The sequence below is a fragment of the Lathyrus oleraceus genome, chromosome 1, assembly GCF_024323335.1.
Source record: "Lathyrus oleraceus cultivar Zhongwan6 chromosome 1, CAAS_Psat_ZW6_1.0, whole genome shotgun sequence".
NCBI lineage: Eukaryota > Viridiplantae > Streptophyta > Magnoliopsida > Fabales > Fabaceae > Lathyrus > Lathyrus oleraceus.
In genome coordinates, this window is record NC_066579.1 from 217,339,852 (window position 1) to 217,360,664 (window position 20,813).

Here is a 20,813-nt window from a genome sequence, read left to right on the forward strand (position 1 = left end):
CTAGACCTGTTGGAGTAAATGTCATAGGTACAAAGTGGGTATATAAGAATAAATCTGATGAACAAGGAGTTGTTACTAAAAACAAAGCTAGATTAGTAGCTCAAGGATATACTCAAGTTGAAGGAGTTGACTTTGATGAAACTTTTACTCCTGTAGCTCGCCTTGAGTCCATTAGATTATTGCTTGGAGTGGCATGTATTCTAAAATTCAAACTGTTTCAAATGGATGTAAAAAGTGCCTTTCTAAATGGCTACCTAAATGAAGAAGTATATGTTGAACAACCTAAAGGATTCACAGATCCAAATCTTTCACAACATGTGTACAGATTGAAGAAAACCCTCTATGGGTTGAAGCAAGCTCCCAGGGCTTGGTATGAGAGACTCACAGTGTTCCTCAGTGACAATGGATACAGGAAAGGAGGTATTGACAAAACTCTGTTTGTGAAGAATGAAGGAGGGAAGCTCATGGTGGCACAAATATATGTAGATGACATTGTATTTAGTGGAATGTCAGAATAGATGGTTGAACATTTTGTTAGACAAATGCAATCTGAGTTTGAGATGAGCCTTGTTGGAGAACTGACCTACTTTCTTGGGCTACAAGTCAAACAGATGGAAGACTCTATCTTTTTATCTCAAAGCAAGTGCGCCAAGAACATTGGGAAGAAGTTTGGCATGGAGAATGCAAGCCATAAAAGAACACATGCTCCTACACATGTAAAAATCTCCAAAGATGAAAATGGTGTCAGTGTAGATCAAAGTCTATACAAAAGCATGATAGGAAGTCTGCTATATCTCACAGCAAGCAGACCTGACTTAGCATTTGCTGTTGGTATGTGTGCTAGATATCAAGTTGAACCAAAAGTCAGCCACATAAACCAAGTGAAGAGAATACTGAAATATGTCAATGGCACCAGTGACTATGGGATGTTATATACTCATGGATCTGGATCTATGTTGACTGGATACTGTGATGCTGACTGGGCTGGGAGTGCTGATGATAGGAAGAGCACATCAGGAGGATGTTTCTTCTTAGGGAAGAATCTGATTTCATGGTTCAGCAAGAAACATAACTATGTATCTCTATCCACTGTTGAAGCTGAATACATAGCAGCTGGAAGTAGTTGTTCTCAACTGGTCTGGATGAAATAAATATTGTCTGAATACAATGTCACACAAGACGTCATGACATTGTACTGTGATAACCTGAGTGCTATAAATATCTCCAAGAATCCTATTCAGCACAGCAGGACAAAGCACATTGATATTAGGCATCACTTCATCAGAGAACTTGTGGAAGAAAAGATCATAGCACTGGAGCATGTTCCTATAGAGAGGCAATTAGCTGACATATTCACAAAAGCTTTGGATGCCAATCAATTTGAATGTTTAAGAGGAAAATTGGGGATATGTGTGTATGAGAATCTATAACAATCAAAGGAGTCTGTGGATAGCCCTCACATAAAGAGTATGAAGTTTTGTGAGGTATGGTGTAGTGAAGGATGTGATGGGTGTGAAGATGTTATAAGAATTGGTCACCTTTGGTCAATTTTGACTAAAAAGGGGAAGTTAAAGTATGTGGAGCTAGGAGCTGGAGCTGTGAGGACATGTATGTGGCTGGACAGAAGGACAGGGACAACTATTATTAGTGGTGCACAGGTGTTAAAACAGAATGTTGTTATGTTTTACAAATGTCTGATATGGCGCACAGGTGCCGATGTTGAAGCAGATGTCAGAATGACATACTGGCTGGTACAGGTGCTGGAGTTACAGTAGCTATTATGTTCATGGAGACTGTTTGTTGTGTGCATAGATTTAAGGGGAGAAAGAGTACCCTTGTGCATTTGTGTGTCTTACTAGTTTCATCCATAACTAGTAATTCTGTTTTTGTTGCACAGATTTAGGGGGAGGAGAAGTACCCTTGTGCATGTGTGTATTACTAGTAGCTATATCTAGTAATTGTATTTGCTTCTGCTGCTGTTTAAACTACTGTTATGTTTTTTTAACTGCTGATAGTTTACCTTGTAAACAAAAAGGACAGATATATCTTTTAGCCAAAATTTGCCAAAGGGGGAGTTTGTTGAATCTAAGTGTTGGCAGCAATTTTGGTAAAATAAAGACTGTTCACAAGATGTCTTGTGTGATGTCTTAACATGAGATATCATATGTACCTGGTGGAGTTCAAGAACATGTGCATGCAGGATTGTTTCAGAATGCCACATACAATGCCATGGCTTCTGATATTGGATGTACCTGCTGGAGCTTAAATGAAAGACATGTTCATGCAGGATTGTTTCAGATGACATACACAAGGTCATGGCATCTGATATGGTTGTACCTGCTGGAAGTTATGAAAGGAATTATTGGATTATGCAGGATTTTTCCATGATGTCAGACCCGATGTCATGACATCCTGTACACAGAACATTCAGGGTGAATGTCTGGTGTTTTGTGATTGCACAATTAATGGCAATCTTTGTATGATTGAAGATCTGATTAGCTGGCGCATTCAATCATGGATTACAACCAGATTTACTTATTTTCCAAGGAGATCTAACCAGCTGTTATAAAAAGATTTGATTGGAAAATAGATTTAGGGTTTTCAAGATGTCCAAGCCCAGCTGGATGCTTCTAATAAAAGGGACTTAGAAAACCTGTTTGAACACACAACCAATACTGAGTGAAATATAGAGAGAGCTAGGGTTTTTGTCTGTTTAGTCGTAAGACTTGTAGGTCATTCAAGTCATCCATTGATGATTGAATTGGACTGATTTGTGGTTGTAATTTATCACTCTAAAGCTGTTAAGCAAGAGTGTGTGTCTACTTGATCAAAGTTGTGAAGCAAGATCAAGTGTGTGTCTTCTTGATCAAAGCTGTGAAGCAAGATCAAGAGTGTGTCTTCTTGATTGAAACTGTGAAGTAAAATCAAGAGTGTGTAATTGAAAAGTATTTTCTTTTCTCAAGGGATTGTTGTTTAAAATCACTAGTGTGTGATTGTAGGGAAGTGAGTGGGTTCTCATATCTAAGAGTGCTTAGGTAGAAATTGCACGGGTAGAGATTAGGTGAGAAAGACTGTAACTTGTTGAAGTGTATAGAGAGTCTTTGAACTAATTCTATTTTAGTGAATTTCCTTCCTGGCTTGGTAGCCCCCAGACGTAGGTGAGTTGCACCGAACTGGGTTAACAATTGCTTGTGTCATTTGCTTTACCATTCTGTATCTTTATCCTTTGTGTGTTATCAGATATTAGTGTCGTGACATTACCTTCGACATCTTATATCTGATACCAGAATTTCAAAATTCCTAAAACCTCATCAAAACACCAAATAAATGGCTATGAGATTTATCATAGGTAAAACAAGATCAAAGAACCTTGGAGAAAAAATTTCATAATTTTTGGAAACTTAAAAGTATTTTTAAACAATTAAAAATATTCACAAAATCAATTAAATCATGAAAAATATTAATAATGATCTAAAAAATTATTTTAACTCAGAAAATCAAAGAGGAATTTATTAATTTTTTTTGGTGAAACTCTCATTTTTTTGGATCAATATTAAAATTAATATGAATTAATAAAAATAAACCAAATAAAATGAAAATTAGAAAATGAGAAAAAACATGGACCACTTGATCTCCCTCATTAATTGAGGTGGCAGATCAAGTGTCTGCTAGCGCGTGTTCCACCATAGTCATGAGTCAAAGCGTAACACAAGTGGTAATCAGTTTCAACACATGAGATTAGAACATTTCAAATGAATCTTATGGTTCTGATGAGTGCCAACGCATCACCGGAGCCAAAGCTCCGGTCTCCTTTTCCGGTGAGCTTCACCATACTGGTTCACTCATAACCATCACCAAAATTAAAAATAAGGACATGAAATAAAAATAAAAATGTCTCTGAACTCGAATCTGACCTCAATTTATCCTAACTCCAAGTATATTGAGAGATACAAGGAGTTGAAATTTGAGGTGCACGATATGAGTTGCTTCGATTTGACCTCAAAGCAACTCAATCTTGTTGCCTATATTGGTAGGACTTCAGACAACCAAAGATCCAAGAGAATTATGGAGAATTGAGTGAGAATCGGAGAGATGAAAAATTCTAGAAAATACCTTCTATGAAGGTTTGTGCTTGATTGATCTTGCTCTTGATCTTGTTCAGGATACTTGAAGGAGTAGAACTGAATGGATGAAAAGCTCAGGACTCTTGGAGTTTCGAATCTCAAAACAGTGAGATTCAAACTCAACTTTCAATGGAAATTATCAAGGTTATCCTTTGAAATGAGATGTTTTGAAGGTATAGATTCAAAGTTGGCGCGTAGAGTCCTTGTTTCTGAGCATAAAGGGCTCTATTTATAGCCAAATGGATTGATATTTGCACACTTGAAATGAAAATCCAAAAATAGCAATGTACATTGCATGGGTGCATGAGTGTGTAACATGCCCATGTAATCACTTCTTCTGATCCATAATTGAGTACAAGCTTTGTTGAGATCATGTTGGAGTGTTATGCATTGGTGTGTGGAATGTTTAAGTTCAATTTGTGCCAAATGATCATTCATGTTCAAGCCATGTGCAACCTATTCAAATCTTGTCCAAAATGGATGAAATTTGACTTTTTGGTAAGGTTAGATCAAGAGGAACAAATTTCATGTTGAACACCTTTTCATTTGAAGCTTGGATCATGATGAATTTTGAGGTGGAATTTGGGAAAATCAAACATGTTAAAACATTTTCTAAGTGTCAAGCCATATGTTCACTTATTCCACCTTGGCTAACTTTTTATGTGAGCTTCAAATGAAAAAGGTTTCTTCATCAAAGTTGTAGCTCTCTCAAATTCATTAAAAATGGCCACAAATTTGACCTCATTTGGATTTAATATGAAGGCCTTATGCATTTTTGAAGTTGAAGAAAATCACTTGTTCAATGGCATTGGTCCAAAATGACCTATAATGTATCCTCATATCACATGCACATAAAAGTTGAATTTTCTCTTACTAGAAACATAAAAGTTGAATTAGACATCTTGAATTTGATTGTGCAACTTGGAAATCTTTCATATCATAAAAATTGAGCAAGTTATGGTCTTGGGAAGTTGACCTCCAAATTAGGGTTTAGACAAAATGACCTATAATCTTTCACCGTAAAAAATGAATTTCAAAGAAAAAATAGCTCTAGACATAAAAATGAAAGTTGTTTGGAATGTCATTTATAGAAACTTTGCTCTTGGAATCATTTTCATATGACAAATATTATAGGATATAGGGTCTAGGGAACCCAGTTTTGATTAGATGAATTCCTCTGGTCAACCACCATCAACCAACTTGCTAACTTGCAATTATCTTGACCTCTGGGACTTATGGGAGATCACATATGCATAAGATGATGAATTTTGAAGTATCCCTTGAATTATTTGATTAATTGTTGAAGAAGCTTGTTGAAGAAGTTACACAAGATACCCAGATGAATTAGGGTTTCCAAGGCAAAATAAAATGTGAAGCTCATGGGGATTCATATATGATGCCTATATCCATAGTAGACCACTTCTTGATTGAGCTCCTTGTATTAAGGGTCTTAAACCCTAGATATGAGCTTGATGAATCAAAGGTGAGCATGTGCAGTACCTACAAAAGAGTTAGACAAATACAAAGACATATTTTTGGTATTTTGGTTAGTAAATGATAAAGATACAAAGTATGATACAATCAGATAATGCTTAGTGATCTCTCCCAATACAAACCCAATGAATGAGGGGTAAGGAGGATGGCAAGTTGTGATCCCAATGCCAATGCATATGATGAGAAAGTATGAGGAATCTTAGGGTCAAAATTGGGGTCTTACAACTGCCCCTATTTAAGGACGTTCTAACTGAGGAGATGAAGGTTAAAATCTTCGCATCGACTCAGTAGAATGGGCTTAAATAACAACATATAGAAACAAATTTTGGTCCCTGAGATACCTCATGATGCATATGAAATGTTATGTTAAAATAATCTTTGTGGGGAGATATTGCCACAAAGGAAAAGAATCCTGAGAGACTGAAAGTCCACAAGAGTATAATGCATTCCGTAAGGAAAACTCACTAGGGAGACCGAGACTCTAAGGGGATGAAAAGGTTGTGCGTAGGCTAGGCTACGACTTAAAAACAACTAGGGGATTCGAGGGATTCCATGAAAATAAATCGACGGAAAGACTCAGTTGGGGAATGAAAGGAACATCTGCAGGGGAAACGGGTAGATCAGGACAAAGCTGAAATACTCGAACTAAGCAGGAAACAACGTTTTCACTAAGGAAATGCACACTCAAACTCAACTAGGGAAGAAAAGATCTTCAACACAGGAGGAGCAAAAGTCTATTATCCATTATCGGTTGCTGGGTAAAGGAATAAAAAAAATCTGACAGGGAGAACATCCGTTACCGGTTAGGGTAAACATATCAAGGATGACTCGCTGAAGGCAACCAGGAGGTGTATTCATTACCGGTTACTGGGTAAGAATAAACTGCTGGGGAAAAGCAAAAATAGGGTTTACAACTACCGGTTACTGGGTAGAAAACCAAAGAGAGAGAATATCCATCACTGGTTAAAGTGAACATATCAAGGATAGACTCAAAGGAAAGAAAAATTGTCATCGGTTAGGATGAACGTATCAAGGATAGGCTTGCCTGAGGAATCTAGGGAGAATATCCGTCACCAGTTAAGATGAACATATCAAGGATAAACTGCCTGACAAAATAGGAATTACATCTATCCAATGCTGGATAGAATACCGAAAATAGAATATCCGTCATTGGTTAGGATGAACATATCAAGGATAGACTCAGAGGGGAGAAATAGGAATTGTATCTATCAGTTACTGGATAGAATACAAAAAGAGAATATTCGTCACTGGTTAGGATGAACATATAAAGGATAGACTCTACAACGAGGAGAAGAGCAGGATTTACAACTACCGGCTACCTGGCAGAAGACCGCAGAGAGAAGGAAACCCGTCATCGGTTAGGATGAACATATCAAGGATTAACCCTCTAGGGAATAAAATAGGGATTACAACTACCTTTTTACTGGGTAGAAAACCAAAAAGAGAATATCCGTCACCGGTTAAGATGAACATATCAAGGATAAACTCAAAGCATGGGAAGAAAATATCCGTCATCGGTTAAGATGAACATATCAAGGACATACTTCCTGGGGAAACGTGGACACGAATCCGCTGGGGAAACAAAGGTTGTTCTTGCCGGGTATTAGGCATAAGTAACAAACATGAGAAGAATATTACCAGTTACTGGGTAATAGGCTCTCAGGGTACCAAAAGCTTCTATCTAGGTAAGATTTAGAAAGAAAAGGTCAATCAAAGGACTCAACCCAATGAGGATATAACCCAAGGGCAGTGGTTCCATCCAGATAATCAACTGGGGAGGAAACTAAAATAATAATCATCCACGAGGAAATAACTCAGTGAGGAAAAGAGAAAGATTAAAGTTTTTTTGCTTATTGGGATGACACTCTACAATTGAAAGAGGACAGATACACCAAATCTGCATGGGGAAAGGGTACCACTATAGCAGAGGATCAAAGGCATAATGAATCATAAAGTGAAATGATTCAATAATGAAATTTATGAATATGTATATGTATATATGATGATCATGCTGACAAAACGATCACAAAGGATACAATTGTCACTGATCTGGATCATCGATACCACACTCGGCCACTCCACACAAGAGGGAAACAACTGCTGGAGAAAAGACCAAACTTCTCGAAGGCTCGACCCTGGATGGGGAAGAAAGGAGAGGATCTACTAAGGAAGCTGCTACAAAGTCTGAGGAGAATTTTAGGTCAACACCAAATCAAATGGGAGACAACCCTACAGAGGATAAAACAATAGCTGCTCAGAATCAAGGAGCAATTCAGACGACTTGCGGAGAAACAAAATTATGCTGAAACCATACAAATTGCTAGAATAACGCGCCTGCAACTCAAGGGAGGCCAACAAACTCGGTTGGGGAAACCAACAAACTCAGCTAGGGATGTCATCAAAAACTCGGTTGCCGAAAGGTTGCTGAAATGCTGCTGAGGATGAAAAAAGAGTCACGCCAACTGCTTGGGGAGAACCAATAATGCTCCTCACTTAGGGCTTACCGTTTTTCAAACTGTTGTTGATATTTCTTTAAATGAGATTGATTGCTTAAATAACTGCTTTTATATATTTAAGAAAATATGGTTCTAATTTAAAATTCAATTTCAAAAATGATCATAATAAAAATTTAAATCCGTTTGGCTGAATAACAAATAAGAGTAGAAACAATTGGATAAAAAGCTCAACTTTATTTAATAGAATGGTAGTCTGTAAATGACAAGACTCCATAGATCTTTACAAAAGTTGAAAACTGGTAATTTACATGGAAAATGACTACATTGAATACAATGATCAAAAATCCTTCAACCAACTCTTGACGTCCACCATGCTCTTGGCGTCGGCTGGGAATGATGAATCAAAATCACATGTTGTGCTCAAGAAAGTCTTCAAAACTGAAGATCAACAGGATGCAGTTACTTGCCATAATCCCTAATTTTTGCATAAATTTCCCAAAGACGGGGTATCAATTTATCGGGATGATTCTTTCTGTTTTTATGTCTCTAATTTTTTCCTGGATCGCCCTTTCAGGTTCAATCCACTGAGACGCTCATTTTTGCCAAAGCCGCCTTTTCAGGTTTTCAACTTAGCGAGTTGTTCTTTTCTTATTAGGCGAAGTATTTCTTGACTGCATCTGCGTTCACAGGACAAGTGAACTCTTCACCATCCATAGTTGTAAGAATTAAAGCACCGCCTGAAAAGGCTCTCTTAACAACATATAGGCCTTCATAATTAGGAGTTTATTTTCCCCTAAAATCTGGTTTAAAAGATAGAATCTTCTTGAGCATAAGGTCACCTTCTCTGAACACACAAGGTCTGACCTTCTTATCAAAAGCTTTCTTCATTCTTTACTGATATAATTGACCATGACACATGGCAGTCAATCTGTTCTCTTCAATTAAATTCAACTGGTCAAACCTGGTCTGACACCATTCAGCTTCCGTCAACTTGGCTTCCATCGGCACACACATTGATGGGATCTCAACCTCTACTGGGAGTACGGCTTCCATACCATAAACAAGCGAGAAAGGGGTTGCCCCTATTGAAGTGCGGATGGATGTACGATACCCATGCAAGGCAAATAGGATCATCTCATGCCAATCTTTGTACGTCACAACCATCTTCTGGATGTTCTTTTTTGCAGCTTCTACAATCCCATTCATCTTAGGTCTGTAGCGAGAAGAATTATGATGTGCGGTCTTGAAGTCTTTGCAAAGATCTTCCAACATATTGTTGTTCAAGTTTGATCCATTATCAATAATGATCTTACTTGGCACACCATATTGGAATATAATCTGATTCTTGATAAACCTCACAACAACTTGCTTTGTTACATTCGCATACGATGCCGCTTCAACCCATTTTGTGAAGTAGTCAATTGCCACCAAAATGAAACGACGCCTGATCGGGCACCATTTGCACTTAGTTTTCATCATCCATCCAGCATGAATCTTCAAGAATCGGTAACATTTTGTTCTTTATTTTAGTTGATTTCTTAAGTTTATCGCATTTTATAAATTGCTGCTTGTTTTATGTTGCATTAGTAGTTCATCTCTTTTTGTCGCATTTTATGCGTTTCTGTGTAGTACTGTTGGTTTTCAGGTCTAACAATAAGCCCGAAAGATGCGTACCGGAAGAATGGAAGTCAAGTACATCGTGCAAAATGTGAAAAGACAAAAACGGGTGGCTAACACGGGTGCCCGTGTCAGCTGACACGGCCCGTGCCAGCATGTGCAGAAAATAAATGTTGGAATCAAGAAACCAGGGGGCTGACACGGGTGCCCGTGTCAGCTGACACGACCCGTGTCAACAAGGGCTGAGGATTTGAGATTGACAGAGAGCCAACACAGGTGCCCATGTCACCTGACATGGCCTGTGTTGGCCAATTCGCCCCGTTTGCTGATTTTTAGTGTGTTGACCCCTGTGTACGTCCGAAGGGCAATCTGGGTATTTCGCAATGTTTTTAGTTGATTGGTGTCATACGGTGAACTGACTTTTTGTGTTTTGCTTTGGAAAGCAAATGTCGCGGTTAGCAAGAGTCGCCACCGACTTTTCTTTTATCTAATAAGGAAAGTTGGAAAAGAACAGGAAAGACCTTAATTTAGATTTTGAGTTCGGGAGGTACATTATACAAAGGGAAGGCGTTAGCACCCTTTGTATCCATGGTTATCCATGGGCTCTTAATTGCTTAATCACTTATGTTTTTCTTTTGTGTGAAAAAAGTGTTTGAGAAGTGTTTAGGAAATGTTTTGAAAAGGAGAATTTAACTTTGTAATGATTCTTGTATGAATGTATACAAAGTGGTTATCTCGTTTAGTTTTGAAAGGTGTGAGGTGTGAGAAGTATTTTAAGTTGTGAGTAAGAAATTAAGAGTTATACCTACCCAAGGTCTTTTTGGGCATTTCCTATCCTTATGAGGGTAAAACTGTCCTTACTATTGAGAAGTAAGAAGTTTTATCCTTTGGATGTAAAAGGGTCATCGTAGGGTCATCGATTGGTCATTGAAGGCAACCTTTGTAAGGATACCTTAGCATTCGAAGGGACGATCATCATTTAACCGTAGACTATACCGAAGGGTCATCGAGGGACAAAGGCAACATTCGAGGGACTATGATGATTTAACCGAAGGGTCTTTGCTAAGTGTATCCCCACATTCGCGGGACATGACCATAATACCGTAATATCGTAGGGTAACAAAGAGAGGTCCAAGATCGCATATTTAAAGGCAAAGTTTTACAATTAATTAGATAGCCGTAATCGATTAGGTAATTAGAGTGAATTTCCACATTAAAATCGATTAAACAATTAGGATGAATCTCCACATTAAAATCAACTAAATAATTAGGAGGAATCTCCACAAGGGTATCCCACAAATAAAGTGGAATACCTGGCAAGCTACTTGTTCCTGGGAATACGTAAACCCTTACAACATTCAGCACACAGGTCAGAATACCAAATGGGGTGCAATCGAGGATTACACCGCAAACGAGACACAGCAGTATGAATGTCGGACAAAATAACGCATGATTAGCATAGAACAGATCAGATAAGCATAGAACAGAACAATCAAAATATTAGCGACTGTCACGTTCGCCTCTGCCTCGCCTAGCGAAGGCCTAGCGAATACTCGCTACATGCTCGCTTAGCGATGTGCTAGCGAGCGGCTGCGGGTTTTGAATTTCAGAACAGTACGAGCTCAACCTGCTGCACGCCTTATGGCATCCAATACATAAATTACATGGTTTAGCATTCACAATATTCAGGCACACTTAAATTCACATGCAAAACCTCAAGTATGTTTATGAATTCAATTATAATATCATATGCAAATTACGAACATAAAGCGGTAATAATAATGCAAACCTGTTTGCAATCGAATTGCAACCTTGAATTGGTAAGTCGGATTGAGTTGGGCGGAGGTGACCTTGATGCAGATGAGTTTCCTTCAGGGTTTCCTTTAGGGTTGCTCTGAATTCTCTGGGTTAGCCTCCAGGGTTTGCTGTGCCTTCGCTCTTGCTCCCGTCTTCCTTCCGTTTTCGTTCTCCCTTTTTCTGACTGAAGTTGTGGTATTTATAATACTTTTTTATGACCTAACGGGCTCAGAATGAAGCCCAGAATTTTCTGGTATTCGCAAGCTTCGCTAGGCGAGTGGCATAGCGAAGGGTTCGCTAGGCGAAGGATTTACTCGCCTAGCGAGCATGCCAGTTGGAGTCATTTCCTTGGTTTGGCCACCTGTGAGTTGGGCCTTCGTTCTTTTAGGATCAATGCCTTGGAAAATAAGTTGGAGTGTCGTGAAAAATGCTTTGTAATATTAACGGGCAAATTTTGGGGTATGACAATTGGAAACTATTTAGTTTGTATTTTGGTAAAGAGTGGAAAATTTTTTGGATCGTACAAGAAAAAGACAGAAAGGAGAAGCGAGCTTGCAAGGTGTTTAGAGGAGAAGAGATCTTCAAGATCGGAAGAGATTGAAGATCAGCCTTCATCAACAACAAATTATAATGTCTCGATTTTGTAATTTATTGTCTTTGAATATTATGAGAAGCTAAACCCCCCAATGCTAGGGGGTGTCCCTGAATTGCTACTGTATGAATCCTTTTTCTATGTTTTTCTTAATGCTTTATTTTAGCGGCCAAATGGAATTTTGATATTTGGTTAGGGTTTAGGTCGGACAAACCGCCTTATCGCTTGTTGTATAATAATACTTCGGTTTAATCACTTAGGAATAAGGATCAAACCGTAGTAGCCGTTAATTCTTGATCAATTGCATATTTCGTAATGTCAATTTGAATAACTAAGGAATTAGGATTGAAATTGACTGTTAATGGTTTTCGGCTAAGGAATTAGAGAAAACAATTCTTGAGAATCGGTTTTGAATAATTACAATGTAGATGTTATATAATATGGAAGAAGTGTATTACAAAGCAATTCACACATCTTGCCTTAGCATGCTCTCTAATATCGTTTAACAACTTTTTATACGCTGTATATAATTTCTTTTTCATTCTTATTATTTTGAAAACAATCATCAAACCCCTATGATCTTTTGTTCAATGGAATTATTGTATATATTTATACTTACTATGCAGTCCTCGAGATCGATACTCGGGATAACTCCCATTTTATTACTACATTGATGCAAATAGTACACTTGCTATTTTACCGATCAAGTTTTTGGCGCCGTTGTCGGGGGCTGCCAAAGTATAAGTTGAATAATAACTCAATTGAAATTTTGTTGCTCTGCAACCAAAATTTTATTTCTCTATATGTTTATTTTTATTCTAATAATTATTTAATCTGTGTATGCGAGGTAAGGCCTCAGCTGAATTTCTTTTTGACGCAGAACCAGAAAGACTATTGCGTGCAAGACGATGAAAAGTTGGGCTGGAGCTGTCAGAAGCAACCCCCATTATTTATGAGTCTGAAAAAGCAGGAGCTGTTTCAGTTCATTCGGAAGACTCCGAAACAGTTTTTGAACCAATGGCTGAAGCTCCACGTCCCATGGAAAGACTTCTGGGTGACGATGGAGGTGCAAATGCTCCTACTGGAAGGTTAACAATTATGAACCAACCGGTAAATGTTGATCATTTTCAGCTACACCCTTCAACGATTCGTCAACTCGAAAGGAGATCGTTCTCCGGAAAAATCAATGAAGATGCCAACAAGCATTTACAAAGACTCCTGACCATGACGACATCGTTGAAGATTGAGGGACACTCAGAGGAAGCTAAAAAGTTGGTGATGTTTCCGTTTACACTATCGGAAGATGCCGAAGAGTGGTTTTACTCTTTACCCGCGGGTAGCATTGCAACTTGGCAACAAATGGAGACAACATTTTTGAATCAGTACTTCCCTGCTTCTGTGTATATCCGCAAGAGATATGATATAGTTAATTTCAAATAGAAGGAAGGAGAGTCACTCGGAGACGCTTACAAGAGGTTCAAGCGATTGTTGGTTGCATGTCCTACTCATAATATGGATGCAACTGAAACAGATGCAAAATTTGTGAATGGCCTTAGAATGAAGACTAAGCAACTCATAGACACAATTGCCGGTGGCTCAACAAATTTTACAACAACCACTAGAATAAAGAAAATCATTGAAGTCATTGTAGCAAATGAGAATCTGGAGCTCTATGACCGCAATGTAAGTCAACCTAAAGGTATCATTGATCTCAAGCTAGCAAATCAAGTTATGAAGATGGAAGATCAAATAACAGCTGAAGTAGAGAGAAGAATCAAGAAAGTGGCTCTTGACACTCAAACGGTGGCACAAGTTCAACCGGTTCAACCTATTCAAGCAGTTAGTTGTGAAATTTGTGGGGGACCTCACTTCGCCATGCATTGTGTGGCAATTGCACAACAGGTAGAAGAGATTAATTTTCTGAAGCAGAATAACCCTTACTCCAATACTTATAATCCTGGATGGAAAAATTACCCAAATTTTTCCTGGAAGGACCAGCAAGGAAATGCTCAGAAGCAAGCGCCCAATCAATATCAAAGCCAACCGCAACAATAATATCGACCATAATAACAACAACCTTACCAGCAATAGTTTCACCAATCCCAACAACAATTTCAACAACAGGGTCCAAGAAAAGCAGATTGGGAAATTACGATAGAAAAAATGGCGGCTCAAAGTTCACAATTTCAAGAGGAGACTAGAAGTAATCTGAGAAACACTGGTGCTTCAATAAAAAATCTGGTAGTGCAAATGAGTCAGATTGCTCAACAACTCACGGGTTCTCAAACACCAGGTGCATTACCGAGTGCTACAGTTACAAATCCATGAGAGCATAATAATGTGAGTGTTGTAACCACAAGGAGTGGTAAATCGAAAGAACTCCCTGAGAAAGATGATGACCAAGAAGACCAATTGATTTAAGTTGAGTTGGAAATAAAAGAAAATGAGGTTGTGCGTGAAGAGGTGGTGGTACCTAAACTGGTGGTTAAAGAAAAAGTTAGTGAATCAAAGCCGGTTGTCAAACTCCCTTTCCCCACAAGAAATAAGAAGAAAGAGAAACATGAGAAGAACTTCGACAAATTCTTGGAGATGTTCAAAAAGATTGAGATTAACATTCCGTTCTTGGAGGCACTTGAACAAAGGCCCTCTTATGCTAAATTTATGAAGGATATTATTTCAAAAAAGAGGAGCACTGACACTGACCCTATTGTACTAACCAAAACTTGTAGTGCAATTTTGCAGGGTATGAAGATTCCAGTGAAGAAGAAAGATCGAGGCTCAGTGACTATCCCTTGCACTATCGGGGATATATCTTTCAAAAAGGCCCTTATAGACTTGGGGGCAAGTGTGAGTCTCGTACCGTTATCCATTTACAAGAGGTTGTGGATTGGAAAAGTGCAAGATACCAGAATGACACTTCAATTTGCTGACCACTCTATGAAGAGACCTTATGGAGTGGTGGAAGATGTTCTCGTGAAGATTGATAAGTTTGCATTTCCGATGGACTTTGTCATCTTAGAAATTCCGGAAGATGAAGAGATACCACTCACTCTTGGTAGACCATTCTTGGAGACCGGAATATGTTTGATAGATATAGAAGAGGGCACCATGACTCTAAAAGTTTACGAAGAAGAGTTGAAAATTGATGTGCGTAACACCATGAAATACAAAGATGACGTGGCCACCAGTCAACATATAAAGGTGATTGATCAAATGGTTCTGCAAGAAAATCCTTTAGGTGAACCACAATTTCCCTTGGAGAGAGTTCTATGTCTATCAATTTCTGAAGAAACTCAAGAAGCTGATGAAAAGGAGAGGGAAATGTTAACTATGATGGCAACACAACAACCCTTTAAGGGATCCCGATCACTCCGATGGGAAAACTTGAGGGAACCCCAGGTTGAGGAAAAGAAAGATGAGACCAAGAAAGTGGCTGAGCTGAAACAATTGCCTGAAAATCTCAAGTATGTTTTTCTAGATTCTGAAAGGAGATGCCCGACTATTATAAGCTATAATCTAGAAGTTTCACAAGAAGACAAGCTCGTCAAGGTTCTGAAGAAGCACAAAAGTGAAATGGGATGGGCGATAGAAGACTTGAAGGGGATTAGCCCTAAGGTTTGTATGCATAAAATTCTCATGGAGGATGGTCACAAACCAGTGGTGCAACCCCAAAGAAGATTAAATCCCGCAATGAAGGAAGTGGTTAGGAAAGAGGTTGTTAAACTCTTAGATGCTGGGTTAATTTATCCCATATCCGATAGCTCTTGGGTGAGTCCTGTTCATGTGGTTCCAAAGAAAGGAGGGACTACCGTTATAAGGAATGAGAAGAATGAGTTACTCCCTACAAGGACGGTCACAGGATGGCGTGTTTGCATCGATTACAGAAGGTTGAATTTGGAGACAAGAAAGGATCACTTTCCTTTACCATTCATCGATCAGATGTTGGAAAGGTTGGCTGGTCATGAGTACTATTGTTTCCTTGATGGATACTCTAGATATAATCAGATAGCGGTTGCACCAGAAGATCAAGAGAAGACAGCTTTTACTTGCCCCTATGGTATTTTTGCTTACAGAAGAATGTCATTCGGGTTATGTAATGCACCAACCACATTTCAAAGATGCATGACTTCCATTTCTGCGGACATGCTTGAAAAGCATATGGAGGTATTCATGGATGACTTCTCGGTATTTGGTTTCTCTTTTGATAATTGTTTAACTAACCTTTCCCTTGTGTTAGAAAGATGCCAACAGACCAACTTGATTCTCAACTGGGAAAAGTGCCACTTCATGGTGCAAGAAGGCATAGTCTTAGGTCATAAAATTTCTCACAAAGGAATAGAAGTGGACCAAGCCAAGATCGAGGTAATAGAAAAGCTACCCCCTCCAATGAACGAAAAAGGTATAAGAAGTTTCTTAGGGCATGCGGGTTTTTATCGCAGGTTCATAAGAGACTTTTCTAAGATAGCTAAACCTTTAACTACCCTGCTGGTTAAGGACAAGGCTTTCGTTTTTGATAAAGAGTGTGTCGTTGCATTTGAAACTATAAAAAATAAATTGGTGACGACACCAATTGTCATTGCCCCAGATTGGTCTCTACCTTTTGAGATCATGTGTGATGCGAGTGACATTGCAGTTGGAGCAGTTCTTGGGCAACATAGAGATAAACTGTTGCATGTCATATATTATGTGAGTCATGTTTTGAACCCTGCACATATGAACTACGCGACTATCGAGAAGGTGTTGCTAGAGGTGGTCTATGCCTTCGATAAATTTAGGAAATATCTGTTGGGTTCTAGAGTCATTGTTTATACTGACCATGCTGCTTTGAAGTATTTATTTGCTAAGCAGGACTCTAAGCCAAGACTGTTGAGATGGATCTTACTCCTCCAAGAGTTTGATGTGGAAATTTGTGACAAAAGAGGGTGTGAAAATACTGTGGCAGATAACCTCTCTCGGATGTCCCCCATAGAGGAGAATGAGGAAAAGCGTCCAATAAAGGATGAATTTGCTGACGAACACATCCTTGCTCTTATTGGAATGCCATGGTTCGCAGACTACGCGAACTATCTTGTAGGTGGGGTGATCCCTAGAGAATTTGACTCTAACAAAAAGAAAAAGTTTGTGCATTATTGCAAGTTTTACTTGTGGGATGACCCATTCTTGTACAAGAAAGGAGTAGACGGGTTGGTCAGAAGATGTGTTCCCGAAGAAGAACAGAGAGATATCCTGAAAGCATGCCATGAATCTGACTATGGTGGACACTTTAGTGGTGATAGAACCGCAGCCAAAGTCCTCCAATCAGGCTTATACTGACCTACACTTTTCAAAGATGCTCAGCAAGTAATCAAGGAGTGCGATAAGTGTCAAAGGATGGGAAACATCTCGAAAAGAAATCAGATGCCGTAAAACCCCATGTTGGAAGTTGAACTCTTCGATGTTTGGGGTATTGACTTAATGGGACCATTTCTACCTTCATTTGGAAGGAATTACATTTTGGTGGCGGTGGATTATGTATCCAAGTGGGTAGAAGCAGTTGCCCTACCAACGAATGATGCAAAAGTGGTAGTCAAGTTTCTGAAAGAAAATATATTTGTCAGGTTTGGAGTGCCAAGAGCTCTAATAAGTGATGAAGGAACTCACTTCTTAAATCACCTAATGGAGAATCTACTCTTGAAGTATAATGTAAGACATCAGATAGCCACTCCGTACCACCCGCAAACAAGTGGTCAAGTTGAAGTGTCGAATAGGCAGCTGACACAGATCCTGGAGAAGACGGTTAACGCTTCTCGCAAAGATTAGGCAAGTAAGCTAAATGATGCGCTTTGGGCATACCAATCTGCTTTCAAAACACCGATTGGTATGTCCCCTTATCAATTGGTATATGGTAAGGCATGCCACTTACCCTTAGAACTTGAACACAAAGGTTTGTGGGCTTCAAAATTCCTTAACTTGGATCTTACGAAAGCGGGAGAATCCCGAATCCTTCAACTCCATGAGTTAGAAGAATTTAGGAACCAAGCATATGAAAATGCCAAAATCTACAAAGATCAAACAAAGAAATGGCATGACAGAAGGATCCAAAGGAAGGAATTTTGGGATGGACAAATCGTACTATTGTTTAATTCGAGGATGAAGTTGTTCTCGGGAGAACTGAGATCGAAATGGTCGGGTCCGTTTATGGTACACAAGGTATATCCCCATGGAGCAATCGAAATGAAAAATCCGTCTAATGGGGACATCTTTAAAGTGAACGGCCAAAGATTGAAGCCTTACAATATGGATCAAGAAGTTGGCCAAATTGATGTTGTTCATCTTGTCTGATAAGATGAACAACCGTCGAGCCATGCAACGTTAAACGTTGCGCTACATGGGAGGCAACCCACGCTTTTGTGTCTAACTATTTTCTTTGTTTGGTTGTGTGTCATTTACTTATAGGTTTGAACAATGTTTGCTAGAGGAGCTAAAAATTTCGTGCGCAAAAAGTCTCTGGAAAAATTGGAAGCAGAAGCCTGACATAGCTCGAGAAAGCAATGAAAGGAAATGAAAAATCAGAGGCCTAACACGGGTGCCCGTGTCAGGTGACATGGCCTGTGTCAGGAAGTGATCAAAGGAGTAAGTTTTCCAGGGGCCTGACACGGGTGCCCGTGTCAGCCCCTGCATGAATAAGTTGTAGCATGGAAGGACACGACCCATGTCAAGGTGGTCATTTGTGCTGACACGATTTCCCGTGTCAGCAAGCATAGTGGGAAATTTTTCAAATTTTTTTTACCGTTGGCACTTGGACCCACCACCGAATTTCCCCCACTAAAACCATTTTATCACCCATTTACTCCTCATTAACCTCTTCCCTTACCTGTACTCTCACCTTCATCCCTCTTTCTCTCAAAAATACCTAAAAACCTCCATTTTTCTCACATAAAGCTCCATACTTTCACCTCATAACTCCATCAAATCTCTGTCCGTCTTCACAAAAGTTCTTCCATTTTCCATCCTCTACCTCCCTACGGTAAACTTTTTGCCTAATCTCTCTTTTCAATTTCAACTTTCTTTTTGTTGTGTGCAGGTAAGAAAATGTCTCGCCGAGTAGACAGAAGCAAAAATATGGAGGAATCATCCCGGCCACGTCAAAGGGCGAGAAGAACTCCGAATGACCACGACATTGTGTTTGAAAACATGGAGCACCAAAAGAGGTACGCGGTTCATCATAAAAGAAAATTAACCCCCACCAGGTACATGTGTAATGGCACTTTGCAGGAATTGGGATTGCAAGATGAGGTTCACCGAATGTTCCACACCTTAGGTATGTTGGAATTCATGCAGTTAAAAGCGCCAACTTTTGCGCGCATTACTCTTGAATTCTTGAGTACCATTGAATTTAAGCTGAAAAATAAGTGGAATGGAACGGAAAAGGAGTACTACGGTACTTTGCATTTTTGTTTATTTAATACTGATTTGGAATTGTCTGTGGATGAGTTAGGGAGTATACTAAAACTCCCAATCATAGGCCCTAGAATGATGCTCGATACTTTTGTTCCAGCGGAATTCTGGACCTCTATAACAGGTAACACTAAATATGTTTCCAAACGGGCAAAAGCATCGGGTATCCATAACCCTTGTTTCAGGTACGCGCAGAAGGCCTTGGCGTACACCATGTTTGGTCGCGGAGATAGCACTGGTGTCGCCACCCAAAAGGAGTTGTTCTTTTTGCACAGTATGGAAGCACAAAGTCCTATCAACGTAGCAACATTTGTAGCTGACTACCTAGGTAGAGTTGGTCGCGCTACTTCAGGCGACATTTCGGTTGGCGGCATGATCACACAGATTGCCGACCATTTTGAATTTGGTGTTGCGCTTGCTGACTATCCCCAGGTGCCGGGTAAAAATAAACTGGACATGGCCGCGTTGATGCAACAAGGCATGATTGAGGTAAACAAGATTATTATTCTCTTATTTGCCAAAAAGTCCATGTTCTTGCTTTACCCGCCTATGATTTCATCAGTATTACTAATAGAGTCAACTGGCTTTATGAGTGTCCCGACCTGGATGAGGGGGACGAAGATTTTCTTGACTCTTTGCCTGCATATGAAGATATGGAGGGTGCACCGAGCACTGCGGAGCTGTTTTACTAGCAACAGCAAGAACCGACTCAAGCTTCAGGGTCCTACTCCATGCCACAAGACCAATGGGGTTGGATTCAAGATGAGATCGGTCACCTTCGCACGGACTAGGCAAGGGGAGGAGCTCACAAGGTTCGGAGTCGAACAACGCTGTCAAGGGAAGATTTTGGATGAGATGAATGCAATGATGCAACGCATGATGTTGCATTATCCGTACCCGCCCCCACCTCCTCAGTAAACATTGTGAGTACCCCTCTTATCTTGACAATAAACATTGCGGATAATGTTTAGTTCAAGTGTGTGGGGGGGGGGGGGGGGAGGGTTTAATTGTTTTGTATTTTAAGTGTTTTTTTTAGTTGTCTTTGTTTGTTTTGTTACTTTGTTTTGTCTTTGTGTGTCTGTTTTATTTCTTTAAGTTATAGATAAAAGTGGATTCTATTGGATCAATGATGGACTAGTGACCAGTGAGGGAACGATGCAACCCCGAATTTGCTCCCGAGGCAACTTGGAAGGTGATATAGCTGAGAAAGAAAATGTTGGACGCAACTTGGAAACTCTAGACCGAAAGAGAGGAAGGTAAACCCAAGCTGAAAAA